The sequence below is a fragment of the Macrobrachium nipponense genome, chromosome 12 (assembly GCF_015104395.2).
Source record: "Macrobrachium nipponense isolate FS-2020 chromosome 12, ASM1510439v2, whole genome shotgun sequence".
In the NCBI taxonomy this organism is placed as follows: Eukaryota; Metazoa; Arthropoda; class Malacostraca; order Decapoda; family Palaemonidae; genus Macrobrachium; species Macrobrachium nipponense.
Genome location: NC_087205.1, coordinates 33,413,266 through 33,431,863, shown reverse-complemented (window position 1 = coordinate 33,431,863; position 18,598 = coordinate 33,413,266).

Below are 18,598 nucleotides of genomic sequence, written 5' to 3'. Positions count from 1 at the left end.
AAAAAGTGCATTTTATGATGAAATTGATAAAAAAAACCCAGCAATTTGTGGATATTTGTCATAGAAAAATACCGCGAGTAGGCGAATTTTCCGCGAATAATGCGGGGAAATGTTCCCGAGAGAAATCCCTACCCATGGTGATGATTCGGACAAGAGCATGGGATGATTCGGACAATTATTACTATTGATATTTACCTTCAAGCCAGATGATAAATGAAACATAATAACCATATGAAATGTTTAAATGAAATACTCATAATCAACTTAAAAGATTATTCTCTCCCTTGGTGATTGGCAGACAGAAAATGTAACTGAAATCCACGATCTTTGCTGAGAATAAATGTCAAAGTTGGCTTAAAGAATATTGTATTAAATAACCAAAATATGCTTGAATTTATTCTCTCCATGGGTAGACACTAAACAAAATATAACTGAAATACATGTTATTTGTTGTGCCTAAAATTTATTTAATGTTGAGCTAACAAACTTTGAAGTACCCCTGTTTTCTTTTAATACTATGCTGAACTGGGTCTGGAAGCACTCCAATTACTGCCTCTTTACCAGTAGTTGCTTTATCCTCAATTTATAGAAATTTGAAACTACTAGTAGCAAATTTCTGTAATTTTCTTAAATAAGAAATTTGAAATTCATCATACTCGTCTAAATTGCTGATTAATTTACCTACATAATAGACTTTGCTGCATTTTACTGGATCTATTCCAACAAGAACAAAGTCTCCCTCTCTGGGAATTTATCGATGAAACTGACTTTTGTTAAGCTCAGCTGTCGAGATCTTCAAGACAATAATGGTCTTCATCACTGGTTTGGTCCTCTGTGTCTAACTTTTTAGTATTTTTTCTTGCTTTGTGATGTTCTTAAGGTATCATTTCCAAACTTTATTTCCTTCTTGGCTGGGATTTTTTACTTTTACTTCTGTCCTTTCTGTTTACGTTCAAGCTTTTCTGGAGTGTCCATTTGGCAAATCATGGCATCTTTCATGCTTTCATGTTTCCTGTGTAGCTGTCTCATCCTCTCTCCTGCTTTAGGGAATGGTCAAATATTCTCAGGAGAAAACTGCTATTGTGATGATGGTGTAGGTTGTTTTGCTTGTAGGTGCTGAAAACCCGTCTGGTCAATCCTGTTTCTAATTTTCTTCACATAATCATGTTCTCCCCAAACCACCCTTTTCTCTAAACTCCTGAAGTGTATTTTCTACAGCAGCAGAATCCCTTTCCCTATTGGTTTTCTTCTTATACTCTCATCCCATGATAGGCTTTACGGAACTATAAGCAATCCGAAGCAAAGGGTAGGCTATTTTTCTTTGTAATGAGGGGTCCTATGATGGGTTTATGAAGTGCTTTATAAGGTAACGAGGGGCTAATGAACGGATACACAAAATATAACGTAAATATTGATGGTGAAAATCTTTTGTTTCTTTGTCGGAATTCATAGTAAGTAAAGCATTTGCTAGGAGGGATGATTTGGACACGTCAGAACCATCCCTACCCAAGACTGTCCGAACCATCCCCCAAAGATCATAACCATTTGATGACACCCTCAGGCCCATGTCCTTTGAGACTACGGGGAGACACCCAAACTGATAATCAACTCCTTTATCATATTCACTAGACCACATCTTACAATTCAAACACCAAAAATTACATAGGAAATGAGAACAGCCACAAAATTTAACCTCTACTAAAGTATGGATCATCTCTCAACCAAAGTCCATGTATCAATGGTAAACAAACTCGCAATTTCACGTTATTTTTCAGAGCTGTGGGCCCATTACTTTTCACAGGAAATGTGTCCGGACCATCCCACTGTCTGAATCATCACTGCTCTCCCCTACTCTTTGTCTTTTTGGGGACGAAGAAATTTAAGAGGCAGTACCATTATTTTGTCTTGTCATAGGGGACTCTGGTTCTCTCAGGCATTCACCTTTTGGGTATTACATCACACTTTCAGTGAAGATCTATACTCGTGATCCCTTGGCTCAGTGAATGTGAAATTTTCTTGGTTAAGTATTCTGTTTTCCCTGGTTTCAATAACCCCCTTAATGTCGAAAGGAGGTACATTGTTCTTTTCCATTCTAGGTACCTTTTAATTTTTCCTGCCTCGCTTTTATTTATGTGGGATGAGGTAGACAGTGTTTTGAGTGATCCCTCTGTTTAAAGCTTGTATAAATACATGAAAGAGAGTTATTATTAGGCTACTAAAGTGTTTTATCCTTTAAGGCTTAAGTTTACGTAGGATGCCAAAACACCAGCTTTGGGTATTAATCGCAAATACTTCTGCAGTTCGTATTTTTATGTATACATAAATTTTAATACTTTAATAAATTTGATGAACTCGCATAAGTACTAAAGTTAAGAAATTAATTTGATTTTTTTTTCAAATTTTAATCTATCATGAAAATTTCGAGGAGTGAAGGCAATTACATGTATTGGAGGAAAGTTTCAGGCTAGAATAGAAAACTGTTGTAGTGTACAGTAATAGATTCAGGGTTATTGTAGTAGTAGAAGTAGTTCATTATTAGTAGCATTTTTAACAGTAATAATAGTAGTGCTGAGGAATGAATGAGACAAATTCCTAACATGAACCTAGGTAGATTTTGCTAATTAGACATCCACTTAGATCTTCATGTAGAAAATGGGAATGAAGCTTGTCGCTGTTGATGACAAGAGGTAAGTCATTGTAATTTTTCCCTGTTGGTGATACCGATCCTCTCAAGTTAATAAGATTTTTGCGACAGATTTTGTCGTGTCTCAGTTTATTGTAGTTTACCTGAATGATGACGTATGTTTGAACAGTTTTCTATGGTTATGAATAAACTTACAGAAACCCGAAGTAGGATGGACTAAAATAAGTTTGGTGACCGTTTCATTTATGTCTATGGGATTGCAGCTTAGCAATGTCATTTTTGTTCTGTAGGATGCATTTAAAAGAGCTTTGAAAAGAAAGTGGAGAGGATGATAATGCAAAAACTATTTCTTACTTATATTATTACTGAAAAAGACACACAATTATACTACTATGGTCAGCCTGGCAATTTGCATACACTAGGTGGTTTGCAACATTCCAATCACCATGGATTCATTTCACATTAGTATATCAACTGGGCCATTTTAGTGTACATAGAGAGCTATAGTATAGTTGTGTACTTCATGAAATTATTTTTATTGGAGAAACAAATCCACATTTATGTCGTTGATGGTGATGATAGGTAATGATAACTGGAATAATATATCTTTTCGCTTATTTCATGAAATGCATTGCACTGCGTTTCACTGGTACACCCTCCATTTCCTTATGGGTAGTTCTTGAAATGTATTGTCTTACGAACTTTGCATTTCAGGAAATCGCATGAACTTACTTTGCATAAGTACACGATTCGTGTACTTCAAGGAAGGTATTTTCGTACTTTGTACTGATTACATTCAGATATTTTCCTACCATTTTCAGTCTTATCAGTAAGGATGAATTACTTTTAACCTTATAAATTACATTATGAAGGATTTGGTGTTTGTGTGATTGTACTTCAGTTTCTTTGCTGTATATTCCTTTTGATAATTTTTAGTTGTTTATTCTTAGGTCACAAGGTCTCTCTCTCTCACACACACACACACGCTCACACGCACACACGCTCACAGACACACACACACGCACACACACACATATATGATATTGTAAAATAAACAACGGAGTTTTTCCTTCATGGCTTATACCTTTATTTATGGATTTATCACATTCCAAAGTTTTGTGATTCAGTTGTACATATGATATTGTATACAGCAGTCCCCGGGTTTGGCTTACGACGTTCTGGGGTTACATTCATCGGAAATTATTTCCATTTTTCTGACACATGTTCCAGGGTTACGACGCCGATCTGACGGAAGAAATATGAATCCAAAAATGCAAAATAATACATATTTAAAGGGTTTTTTGATGAAAAATGCAATAAAATTGCAGTCTACATGGTTTCTAATACACACAAAGCATTAACAGTATGGTTTTCTTGGATTTCTTGATGATTTTCTGGCTTATGACGATTTTTGGCTTACAATGCGTCTCAAGTACGGAACCCCCGCCATAAGGCGGGGACTGCCATATATATGTATATATATATATATATATATATATATATATATATATATATATATATATATATATATATATATACTATATATATATATATATATATATATATATATATATATGTGTGTGTGTGGTGTGTGTGTGTGTGTGTGTGTGTGTGTATATATATATATATATATATATATATATATAATATAATATATATATATACAGTAGTACCTCGAGATACGAAATTAATCCGTTCTGAGGCGCCTTCGTATGAGTTTTTGTATCTGGAACACTTTACATGTAAAATGGCTAATCCGTTCCAAGCCCTCCAAAAACACCCCATTAAATTTCATAATAAAGCTAAATTGACCTATAAACAATGAAATACTACAACAATTTGGACCATTCAATACCTAAATTAAGAATAAAAAATCCAAACCTGTAAATAAGTGTATATTAGTGTACAAGAAATATTATTACTGTAACGTAAAATGTCGAAGCTTACCTTTCGAGTGAGGCTATCTCCGAAAGTGGCGGCAGAGGAGGAAGGAGGTGACAAACGGGGCGGAGATACGTACACTTAACTTTAAGAAACACAAAAAAAAATGTCAGAAAAACAAACTAAACTTTACAAACACATAAAAAAAATTTCCAGAAAAACAAACTAAACTTTACAAAACACATTAACAAAACTGTAACACTTAACTTTACAAAAAACTTAAAATAAAATTTATTTTGTCTTTTTTTGATTTTTACATTTCGTTTTACTTTTTTATAGTTTACGTAATTTCAATTTCTTCACCACCGAATGGATGCCAGTCCGTTTACGGAATTTTTCGAACCACCCATGAGAAGCCTTGAACTCTGAGGTTGCCGTTGATGTCCCCTCTCCGCCGTCGTCTTTGGCTTGGGCAATCAAATCGCCAAAAATAGCGCTGGCCTTCTGGCAGATTGCCGTCTCGGTTATCGTATCGCCATCGATTTCTTTGTCCTCGATCCATACAAGAAGCAGCCTTTCCATTTCATTTTATGCACATGGCTCCTCTTGTTGGACAAAATAGTGACGCCCTTGGAAGGTGTAGCTGCTTTGATGGCTTCCTTCCGCTTAAGGATGGTGCCTATCGTCGACGGATTTCGTCCGTATTCCTTAGCGATCACACTCAACCGCAAGCCAGCTTCATACTTTTTTATGATCTCCATTTTTGTCTCCATAGAAAGCATTCTCTTCTTTCTGTGAACTTCAGTGACTTTCTTGGGACCCATGACTCTATGTACTGTATGTAATTAAGTTACGTTCTCACAACACGATAAAGTAGCAGAACACGATAACATGTACTTACTGCAACAAAATCACTAACGAATTTACGTTACTAAACGAAATCGCTGGAGCGAACAAATGCCGATTGCGTACGGTAAAGTTTCGGGTGCGAAATGGCCGAGGTAAAGCACGCTAACACGTAATACGTATGTATAGAAGATGCATGATGGGAGGGATGCTGTCCAATTAGAGAGAAGGATCTCATGGCTTGGCTAGCATCAGGAACCAATGGGAGAGCAGGAGGATGGTGGCGAGTCTACTATAACTAAGATGGCGGCGTGCGGCGCGACTTTCAAAATTGTTATGGGGCGAATCTCGACTTTCAGAAACCTTTCGTATCTTGAAAACTTTTCGTATGTAGAGCAGTAAAATTTTTCGTCTTTGCTTTCGTAACTTGGATTTTCGTAAGCGAGCCTTTCGTATCTCGAGGTCTACTGTATATATATATATATATATATATATATATATATGATAATTTTAGGTGTTATATACTCTTAGGTCACACACACATATATATATATATATATATATATATATATATATATATATACACACGTATATGTAAACACACATTATATTATATATTATATAATAATATAATAATGACTAATATAATATAAATAAGTAAATAATAAAGGGATTTTGACGAGGAAAAATCTATTTCTGGGCAAGGGCCCGTGTTGCCCAGTGAAATGTCCCTTTAGCACACATTTCTAAGGTAAATTATTGCTAACATACCAGAGAAAAAAGCTAAAATGGAAATGCCAGAATATTCTGGCTCGCTCACCTTATATAAAGGTGTCGGTATGGTTTCTGGGGCGATTGAAACCACTACCAATTTTCTTTTTCCATTTAGATTCATCCTTCTTCAAAATCCCTCTACCAGAGAGGAGCCGATCCAAGGCCTACTCCCCGCTACCGTTACTACTAGCGCCTCTGACGGCATCCGTGGAGTTAGCACCCAAGCTTGGGCCAAAGAAGGGGGGGGGGGGTACAAGAGAAGGGTGGGATTTCACTGGGCGACACGGGCCCTTGCCCAGAAATGCAGAAATATTTTTCCTTCGTCAAATCCCTTTCTGGGCTCAGCCCGTGTCGCTACGTGAAATAGTACCAGAGAAATGGCATCAAAGCTTGGAACAATGGAGTACAAAAGAATATTGTAGGAAAAATAAAAAACAATTAAGGTTAATTAGTATAATCTAAAAATAAATTACGAACTAGTGACAAGTGTACTGAAAACTTAAGAGTAAATACAGTAACTTATGATTAACCTTAAAATTAGATACAATATAACTGAAAGTGTAATTAATCCTAAAGTTAAATACAAGGAAACATCACAACTATGTACAACATGTGGCATCCAAGGTACGACAAAGGCTACATGGTGGCAGAGCCACGGCAAGAATGTCAGTGAGGCAGGTAGAAAGGAGAGATCTAGATGTAAGCTACTTACTACTACTTAAGCAGTGTCAGGAGAAACTGTTTCCCGCTGCCACTGTTGGAAATTTAAGTGCTTCTAAGGACTTGAGGTAATGGCGTTTGAATACTGTCGGAGATTTCCAGCCTGTATACTTTTTCAGATCATCAAAATTCATATGCTGAAAGTAGTTAACTGAGGTAGCCTCTGCCCTAATGTCATGTACACGAGGGAAAGATTCTGGGTTGGCTTGTTTAATGAAATATAATATGTGTTGCCTTATTCCTTTTAAGGAAATAGTGCCACTTTTTTCCCTCATAAATAAAGGACCTGAAGATCTTGGGTCGTTCTAGCAAGGTATGCTCTTAGGGCAGTAACTGGACATAAGGATGGGTCCTGAGGAAGGTGGGAGAATTTTCCACGGGGCCCACCTATCTAGTGGGTCCTCATTTTTAGCTAAAAATTGACGCTCTGGAGAAAGTAATACTTTTCCTGAAGGGAAAAACTCTATATGACCTGAGTCTCTAGATAGAGCCGACAGTTCAGATACCCTGGCTCCTGAAGCTAGACTTAAAAGGAATAATGTTTTCCTCAGGAGGGGTAAAAAGTCACATGATTCATTATCAGTGTCTGAGGCCAGTTTGAGAACATCATTTAAGAACCATGACACAGACTTAGGCCTCTCTGATGGCCTGAGTCTAGCACAGGCCCTAGGGATAGATGAAAAATAAGTCTGTTAGGTCTATTTTGAAACCAAACTGGAAGATTTTCTTGAGTGCAGATTTAGTAGTAGTAATAGTACTTGCTCCTAAACCTTTTTCAAGCTGTCCTAAAAAAGGATATGGCCAGATTGGTTGTCATGGTTTGAGTTTCAGAATTCCTCAGGAAAATAGCTAGTTTCTTAACTGCTGCGTCATACTGACGTAGGGTTGATTCCCGTTTATCCGATTCTAAGAATAGGATGTTCTGAGGGTCGATGTTGGCATCCCTTTTTGCCGCAAACTTCATGAAGTCCATAAAGTTAGGGTTTTCTGAATTCCTGAGGAAGCGTACACAGTCTTCGTTTGTACCAGTTGTGATAGTCTGGGATTGGGAATCCGTTGAGGTCGGAGTCCCAATTCCAGTAGTAGTGGGAACCAATTGTTCTTGGGCCAATTGGGGGCGGGGCTATTAGAGCAATGCGGCCCCTAGAACGTTCTGAGTTGTTCAGAACCTTCAAAAGAAGATTCACTGGGGGAAAGATGTAAATCTTCTTCCATTGATCTATAGCCATGGCGTCCGTGGCATAAGCCAGAGGGTCCAGGTTGGGAGCCACGTAACAAGGGAGGTTGTGATTTGACTCCGTGGCGAAGAGATCCACCTGAAGCCCTGGGACTTGTTGACAGATCCAGTTGAATGACTGCTTGTCCAGGGACCACTCCGATTCTAGTGGGACTGAGCGAGATAGCGCATCCGCTATCACGTTCCTTACTCCCGCTAGGTGTGTGGCGGACAGGTGCCATTTGTTCTTGGCTGCCAAAGAAAATATGGCTATCATGACATGGTTCACATGGCTTGACTTGGAGCCTCCCCTGTTGATGCAGTGTACTACCACTGCACTGTCCAGTACCAGTTTGATGTGAGATTTCTTGGCTGGATGAAGCTTTTTCAGGGTGAGGAACACTGCCATAGCTTCCAGTACGTTGATATGGAACTGGCAGAATGGAAGGGACCAGGTTCCTTGTACCTCCTTGTACTGAGAGTACCCTCCCCAGCCGCTTAGTGACGCATCTGTGTGGATAACTAGTGCCGGCAGAGGGAACTGAAGGGGAATTGACTTCGACAATTTCTTGAACCTACCGTCCAAGGACGGAGGCGTTTGCGTAAGATCGCCGGGACAGTGGATAGTTTGTCTCGGGATCTGTTGTTTGCCCTTGAGCGCCAGACGCGGTTTATATCTTTGAGTTTTGCTTTTAGCAGAACGTCTGTTATCGAAGCAAATTGGAGAGAGCCTAGGATCCTTTTCTGGTTCCTCCGAGACGTTTGCTTGCATTTGAGAAATTGTCTGGTTGCTTTGGCTATTTCTCTCTTCTTCAACGACGGACTTGATAGAGTGTGTGAGTTCAAGTCCCACTGAATGCCTAACCACTGAAAGCGAGACTCCGGTGTTAGATGGGACTTGGTCCTGTTTATCTGGAACCCTAAGTGTTCCAGAAACTTGATTATTTTGACCGTTGCTTTGTGGCATTCCTCAATGCTTGTGGCCCAAACGAGCCAATCGTCCAGATATGCAACTAGCATTATTCCCTGAGACCTGAGTTCTTGAACGACTGTCTCCGCCAATTTTGTAAAAATTCTGGGGGCTACATTGAGCCCGAAAGGCATTACCTTGAAGGAGAATGCCTGGTTCCCTAGTCTGAAACCCAGGAACAGGTGGAAGTGTCTTGCTACTGGAACATGATAGTATGCGTCTGCAAGATCGATAGAGGTGGTAAGGTCCGCACCTGCGAGATGGTCAGCATTCTGAACTTGGCGCAACGAATGAATAAGTTTAGATGGGACAAGTCTAGAATTATTCTTCGTTTGTTTGAGCCTTTCTTTGGCACGCTGAACAAGCGACCTTGAAACTTTAAGTGCTTGACTCTTGACACTACTCCTTTCTGAAGGAGTTCTTGGGCGTACTCTATCGATTCCACCGTTGGTTGTTGATGGAAGGTTTTGGATGGAGGGGGACCTTTGATCCAGCTCCATCCTAGACCTTTGGACTCAATGCTCTGTGCCCAGTTGCTGAACCTCCATCTGTGTCGAAAGAGGAACAGTCTCCCTCCTACCTGAGGGTTCTCACTGGCTCGGGGAAGGGCGTGTCCCGCGCCCTCCTCGTAAGTGCTTACCCCGGCTGGATGCTCTTCCGCCGCCTCACTGGCGGAAGGCACCTCTAGCTCTGCTACCCCTGCCGAACCTGTTAAAAGGCTGAAAGGACTGGCTTTCAAATACTGGGTTAAAAGCCGGGGAGACAGCGTAGGAGGTTGAAGCCTGCGTTTGTGGTTGCGCCACCAGCAGAAACTGTTGTTGTGGCTGTGCCTTGGAGGTAGACGGTTGCGGTACTTGTGATACCAGAACCGCTTGCATCACTGCCTGTTGCTGAGGAGCCTGGAAAGGCTGGAATTTCCTAGGCTTCTTAGATTTCTTGGTTGAAGAGGCCGACTCTGATTTCCTCTTGCTGGTTAATCCCCAGCGAACTTTCAGACTCTGGTTGAGTCTGGTTGCCTCGCAGTGAACTGAGTTCACCACCGACTCTGGGAAGAGATCAGCACCCCAGATTGAAGCAGCCAAGAGCTTATTGGGCTCATGTCGGATGGTGGCCTCCGCCAGGACATGCTTCCGACAATTCCGTCTTGCTATGATAAAATCATATAAGTCACACTGCATTGTATGCAATTGTGACTTAGCTATGATCTTAAACAGAGGTTCATCTCCGTAGATCAGAGATGATACCTCTGTCATAACAAGCTTATTGAGGGACCTGGACAATCTCATTCGGGCGTCAAATTCAGCCTGGATGAGGCTGTCCGGAAGCCTGGGTAGTCTCTCGCTAAATTGCGTGATGGCACAGTCTGGTTTGAGCTTCCCGACCGAAAAGGTGGCCGGGAGATCCAACCATAGATCTTCTGTTCGGGATGTAGGCTCCGTCTCCCAGAGATGCGGCATTGGCTTCATCCTGTTTATCGCGGCCCTGAATCGTGAGCTCCGCTACCTTCGTAGTGAACGGGATGGGCTGTTTCCCCATCCACTGTGAAGATTGTGAATGCGCTTTTAAATGCTTGGACCCTGGTATTGATGCACTCCCAATCTTCCAGCCTCCTAAGCCATTCACGTTGGGCTTGATCCCGGGAGAGGATGACCGTCTCCTTTGGGATCTTGTCCTCTCTCCTCATGGCCGCTTTCGTAAGGCGGCCATAGCCGATGAAGGGGGGTTGCAGACCTGCCGGATGAAACTCGAAGTCCTCAAGCCTTCGAGCTCCACAGCCCTCAAACGTCAGCATCCCGTCCTTGAAGGGAGCGTGGGAAGAAATCCTCCAGGGATTACTTGCCGTGAAAGTGGGGAGAGTACTTGAGTCCGGCATGGTTTGGACTACCATGCCGGGCTGCGCAAGACCTGTCGCGGGGTTCTCTCGGAGACCTGCGATGAGGTTCTCCTGAGTGACCAGCCTCTCCCAAATGGCTCGGATTGACTGGCCTGACTCCTCCAAAGAAGATGAGATTTGTGTGAACATCTCCTGGAACTTGTTTTGGACCAAGTTCCCAACCAGACTACCCATTTACTGCATAATATTGGCCGAAATATTAGCAGTAAAGGTGTCTGGGTCGAAAGGTGCGGGTTCCACCTTTTCTTTGGGGGTCCTAGGACGGGCTCCTGTAGAGGTCAAAGGCTCAGGGTTGGGGAAGAGCTGGGCCTTGTCCCTAGAAGACTTAGACTTGGAGCCCTTTGAGTACAAAGTCGTTCTAGGCGTCATGGGCTCGAGGTCAAGGTCGAGCGCTGTGGCGGGGTGGATAACTCCGCCGTAAAAAATTTAAAATTAGAATAAGGAGGTGGTGAAACCCAGATGGTGAGCGGGGTCTCCGCCAACTTAGACTAAAACAATGGATGTAAAGAATAAACGTAAACATGCATGAAGTATAAAAAGATGCCGGAGCTTTCCTACAGTCACTGGCCTTGGGGTCTGGCAATGCCGGAGCCCTGATCCGCCGGAGCGGGAAGGGTGATGACTCGGGATAGGAGAGCTCGGCCTGAGAACCGAGAAGAGCCGAGCGCAACCGAGCCTGGTGGCCAACTGAGGCTCGGCTAGGCAGGGAACCCCCCCCCCCAGTGCTCTTATGATGAGAGCGGTGTGAGCCGAGCCAGCGCCGCGTGTCCTCCATGTAACTCCCGTATCCCCCGTGTGGTGGGGGGGGGAAGAAGGGAGGGAACTCGGATCGGTTGCCAGGGACAACGTGAACGAGCGTATCTCCCCTCCCTGGAGGGGGGAGTAAGCATGGGGGACTGACGCTGGGTGGCTCATGGTGATCACCTGGACTCTTCTCGGTCGTGGAGTGAGCCACGTGGTGAGAAAGACCATGTGATCAGAGGTGGCCTAGGCCATCTCGAACCGTCTCAAAAAGCATGAATACAATAACATCCTAACAAAACACGGGGGAGAAGGAAGAAAATCGAGGATAAGAGAAAGAACAGTCCTGGATAAGCTGGGTCGGACCAAGCAAGAAGGGAGGGCGACCTAGCAACTCAAAGCAGCTGGCCTATGCTGATACGTAGGAACGTAGGGCGGTGGCCAAGGTAGCTCAGGACCAAAAAGAAAGGACCTAAGTCCTATATGGAGCCTATCAAAGACCTAATTACAAAAGAACATGCATGCATGAACTCTGAGCTGATAGGAGCGATGTAGGCTACGAGCTCGTGCGAACTCAAATGAACCCTCGTGTTAAAATAAATGGGTAATAATCACAATAATACGTCAATAATGCATAACCATAGTAATAAACATGTACTGCTAAATCATTCGAGTACAAACAGTATAGAAGACCAAGAGTAGCACGAAACAAAGAAACATGTGGCGCGGCTCGGGAACAAAGCCGTCCGGGACGCCGTCTTTAATAACCAAAATAAAATGGTTAAACGGGCCCTTGCCCGGCTAAAATTGACATGAAACATTACTAGCAGTACTTAACTTGGATGCAGCAATAGCTTGATGTTCCATGATGAAATAGGATAAATCCAGAGCGAGCACAACACAGAGCAAGAAAAAACGCGTGCGGTCTGGATCGTGCTAACGAAAAGGATGCCATCAGAGGCACTAGTAGTAACGGTAGCGGGGAGTGGGCCTTGGATCGGCTCCTCTCTGGTAGAGGGATTTTGAAGAAGGATGAATCTAAATGGAAAAAGACCCCTGGTAGTGGTTTCAATCGCCCCAGAAACCATACCGACACCGTTATATAAGGTGAGCGAGCCAGAATATTCCGGCATTTCCATTTTAGCTTTTTTCTCTGGTATGTTAGCATTAATTTACCTTAGAAATGTGTGCTAAAGGGACATTCCATGTAGCGACACGGGCTGAGCCCAGAAATAATAATAATAGAAAGAGCCCACAAAAACTCCAAAATATAGAGAGAAAAGTTCTATATTTTGGTGTTTTTATGGGCTCCTTTTATTAGATAGAATTCTGTTATAACAGAACATTTTCACCAGTCATATATATATACATATATATATATATATATATATATATATATATATATATATATATATATATATTATATAATATATATAAACTTGGAGTTGTCCGTATAATAAGGTTCTCAAGGAGCTGCAGTCGCAAGGAACGCTGTTACGCGGGATCCTGCGACACTAGCGTGTAGCTTGGTTCCCCCTCTCCCAGTCTTTCCCCCCCCCCCCTTTCCCCCGGCGAGCTGTCTGCTACGCTTCAGACTTGGCTTGGCAGCAGATAGAGATGGAGCTCCCACTCGCTCCTCCTGCCAGGTGCGAATTACGCTCTGTGATTTGTTTTTTGTGTGCAAAAAGCACTGTACTGGTGGACATTCATTCCCAACTGTGTGAAGTCTACAGAGAAAAGTGTATGAGGGTACAACACATGCGCCAATGGTGCAGAGAATTCAAAGACGGATGTACAGACCTCCATAACGCATTTCAGAATCGAGGAGCTGAAAGAAGAGGGTTTTAAGCTACCTTCGTGGAGTGGCGGGAGAGTTCTATGATTCAGGCATAAAGAAGACGGTACACCGCATGCAAAAATGCATTGATCTCAATGGCGATTATGTCAAAAAATAGGAAAAAGTCTAAGCTTTCAAAATCATGTTTTTCATTGTGAAAATCTTTGGGAACCTTCTTTTAGACAACCCTTGTGTGTGTGTATTATATACATACATATATATATATATATATATATATATATATATATATATATATATATATATATATATATACATATATATATATATATATACGATTATATATATATACATACATACATACATACATACATACTAAGAAATCACAAAAGTAAGCACATGATCTTGTTTATTAGCTGGAGTTACTGGAAAAGTTCAAAATGAAATGACAGAGTGCAAAGCACTTTTCATGTATTTAACACATCTTCGGTGCCCCTAAGATGTGTTAAATGCACGAAAGTACTTGGCACTCTGTCAATTTCATTTTGAATTTTCCCCAGTGGCTTCAGTTATATATATATATAATATATATATATATATATATATATATATATATATATATATATATATTTTACATTTATAATTTGTGTTCATGGTTGCATACAGCCACAGCTATATTAGTTTATGATCTAATTTTTAGTGGAAATTTTCATCACAGTTTCTAATAGATTACAGGATTTAATTGCTCAGTAATTGACTATCCCTATGAGGCGTGGATTCAGATCGTCAATTAGACGACTTACTAAATGACTGCAATACTTGGTGTGATTTCCGCCCCTTTGTCAGCATAAGTCGCTGAAACTTCCGAGCTCCATACAAATACAGTATGATAATTTTCAATCCCTCTTTTATGCAATAAATGAATAACATAGTGCTCCTCTCTCTCTCTCTCTCTCTCTCTCGTCTCTCTCTCATCTCTCTCTCTCTCTCTCTCTCTCTCTCTCTATCATAAATCACTACATATATATTCTGACTGTCCCTTTCTTTTTCTTTTTATTAAATGCATACGTATTACATTCTGTGTGTGTGTGTGTGTGTATGCGCGCGCGCGTGTGCGCTTGTGCTACCGGCTCCATCATTAGCATTTCCAAGCTTATATATGTATTTGTTGTCGTATTTTTTCGTCCCGTTCCTTAAATCACAAACCGGAGTTTGTTTCGTCGTCAGGAAGCAAACCTTTTAGTGGGCTGGGGGGCGGGGGGGCCGGGTTTTGGGTGGTTGGTGGGGTTGGGGATAATGATAGGGGGTCACAGGATCCCCCACCCCCCCTTTAAAAGCAGTTGTTTTAACAGGCGTGCACTTCATTACAATAGGATTCCCTCCGCCGTATAATTGGATCATTCCTTGCCATTGTGTGTAATGATATACTGATGGTCGGGCGAGGGAAAGGATGCGGAGAGAGAGAGAGAGAGAGAGAGAGAGAGAGAGAGAGAGAGAGAGAGAGAGAGAGTTTAGCGCGGGATATTTTGAAATGATGTGCGCTTGGGGAGATGAAAAAAGAAGTTAACATTTGACAATCAATAAAGAAGTGGGGATGCTCCCCTTGCCGTATCATGTCTAATATATTTCTTTACCGCGAGGTTGATATGAATAGTTGATTTGTTTGGGGCAATTGGCGGTTTGCAAGCTTGTATTTCCAGTCGGCGTCGGTTAGTATTGAGAATAGTTTTGTAAAGGGAGAAGAGAAGATGTCTTGTATAAAAAAAATGAACGGTCCAGGTCGCTGAAACTCGATCTTGACCTGTGAATAATTCCAGTTTGTATAGCAAAGTCACAAACTCACTCTCTCTCTCTGAGGCTGTTCATTTTAAGCTTACTCTAAAGCCTGCTAAGAGAGAGTATCCGTTTCCTAAGAGGAACTGCAAACCAGAGAACCTCGACCTTAACCAGTGAAATGTGTTTTGATTTGAATTTTTATTTCGTTGAATTTTACCTAATTTATGCATTTTGCTGCGTACTGTTTGTTTATGTGCTTCTCTTACATACGTACGAACTCCCCTATGTATTATACTGTACTTGAAGGATGATAATAATAATAACAACAATAATAACATAATAATAATGATGATAATATACATTTGTGCTATTATATAAATATTTAGTCAGTTTCGTCTAGGATTCTAATCTCTCAGGCGAAAATTTTCTTAAATTAACAATCATGCGAATAAGCCTTTAAATTCGTCTTTGTATGAGTTTGTCACCTATTCACTGGTCACCGTGGCAGTAGTTCATTGAGATAGTTTATAGTTCACCTGCAGATCTTAAAAGAAAATTAAAAGATCAAAATGATTGCGTTTTTAATGCTTATTTTGGTTTTTCATAGTCTTTAATTATTGTTATTTGTCAGTACCCACAAGTTTCTTTCATTTTTAAGATCACGGCTATTTTGTTTTTAATCGTCAGAATTTTGCTTTTTGTTTAAAGGGAGCTAATCATTATTATTTGCCAGAAACCCCAAAATCTTCATTTTATTCTGTGTTTAGTTTCATGGGAGTTCCTCATTTGTCAGTACTCAAAGTTCTGCGCAAAACTGTCATTGAATGATCGATCACCAATATGATGTGGCGTTGTTAAGGTTTCCCGCAGAGTATCACACGAACATTGAACCATACCAAACAGTAAGAGTGATCCGAATTCTGAATGGGAGACAGCATGTACCCACGGTTCTGATCCCACGTTAAGCTGATCCTGTTGATGTCAAAAAGTTAAGTATATCTTAGTTTTACCAGACCACTGAGCTGATGAACAGCTCTCGTAGGGCTGGCCCGAAGGAATAGATATTTGATTTGCGTGGCTAGGGACCAATTGGGCACCTAGCAACGGGACCTACAGCTTATTATGGGATCCGAACCACATTATATCGAGAAATGAATTTTTATCATCAGAAATAAATTCCTCTGATTCCGCGTTGGCAGAGCCGAGAATCGAACTTTGGCAGCCGAGCGCGAAAACCACTCGTCCAACGAGGAACTATTTTGCTGATGTCAAATTAAGAGACCAATTCGAAAGGTCAGTCAGTTATCGTGTCAGCCATACCTACCTGATCATTAACCCTTTCTTTTATAATTTCTCTGAAAGATTCATTGACCTTCGAGTATAAGGTATCTGATTTGTTTCGTCTGAGTGACAGAGATTCGGGCCATTTGCCTTAATTGCGTCTGATGTTAGGCATCAAAATGAAGAAACTGTAGTTGTTATCAAAAGGAAGTTCCAGTTCATTCATAAATAAATGGTTGTATTGTTTTCACTTCGAGGGAAGGTATATAAAAGAGGTTGTCCTGTTGGCAGCGGTACAAGTGATATTTCGAATATTTGTGGGAAACTGTAAGTCTTGTTATTATTATTATTATTATTATTATTATTATTATTATTATTCAGAAGATAAAACCCTATTCATATGGAGCAAGCCCACAGGGGCAATTGAAGCGCCTCAGCGGCGTGGTTGGTATGGTATTAGCGTCCCACCTTGGTGGTCGCTGGGTTCGATTCTCGGCCATTCCATTGAGTGGTTCGGAAGTCACGTAAAGCCGTTGGTCCCGTTGCTGAATAACCACTGGTTCCATGCAACGTAAAAACACCATACAAGCAAACAAACCACAGGGGCCATTGACTTGAAATCCAACCTTCCAAACAATATGCTATTCATTAGGAAGAAGTAATAAGAGGAAGTAGAGGGAAATGCAGAAAGAAGTAATCCCATTTTATTGAAAAAGAAAACCATAAATTGATAAATTAACAAATAGATAAAAATGTATTAAAATACGAGGAGAACAGTATTAGGGTAGTAATGCACTGCACCTTCGCTTGAACTTATGATTATTATTATTATTATTATTATTATATTATTATTATTATTATATTATTATTTATTCGAAGGGAGCAGACCTGTCTTAGATATTAAGCATGTTCTCTTAAAAAGAATGGCAACATCAGTGGAATTGCTTTGATACAAAATGTCTTTGCAATTGTTAATAGTGAGAAGATTTGGAAAGACATAGTATTTATTATTATTATTATACCTAGAATATACTCCTGCAATCATCATCATCATTATCATTGTAATCTCCCAGCAGCCTCCATGACGTGCACCGTCAGTAAAATCTCCCCTTACCATTGACAGTGGTAATGTACCGCCACAGAAACCTCTCGTATCATAACTCTCTACGGTCAGGAGGAAGGAATTCACCTGTTATGAGCACTCGTTATCAAAACTAATGAGATGTTCTCGTCATTTAATTAGGGCCGCCATGACGCAACGCCAGGTGAATAATAACATGCTCATAATCAATTAGGGATGTTAACTAAGTTTATTTGTTTACATTACCGTTATGTTATTTTGTAATGAATGAAAGTACTATTTATTTCTGACATCGTGTTACATCCCATGTTCTTAGAACAATGACGACTCGGACGTGGGCAAGGCTCTCTTAATCAACAGCGCGATATTAATAACGAATGAGATACCCCTGAGGGGTAGGGGGAGATGGAGGGGGCACCGCCGCTCTCTAGCTCGGGGGCTGAGGGCCGGTTAATCTTCATAATTAGGCAAAATACGCCGATGTCTTTATGGCGGCGAATTTTTGTTTTTTCATCGAACATGTGCGCTTATAAAAAGCGCAGAAGGGGGGTGAAGGGTCAAAAGCCGGAAGAGGTGGGGCGAAGGGGGTCCACCCGGAGGATGGTCCGGGGGCGGGGGGCCGGGGGAGTGGTAGGGGGTAGGGGGCCACTAATGCAAATTTCAGGCACGATTATTCATGCATGAAATTTCGGGAACACGCCGCCGATGTTAATTATTAATTGGATCTGCGATACAACACACACAAGCGGTCTCGCTCAGTCTCGTCCCCTCGCCCTCAAAAAAAAAAAGGAAAAAAAAAATAAAACAAAGAGACTGGGAAAAATTAAATAACCGTCCTAAATATATTAGTAATTTTATCATAAATTGGCGCTTTGGTAAAAAATTTCAGTTTATTGAAAAATTTGTTTGTATGTGGGCGAAGAGAAAGTCTTTGTTCGATTAAGGATGTTAATCAGTCACATTTGATTGCTACAGTATT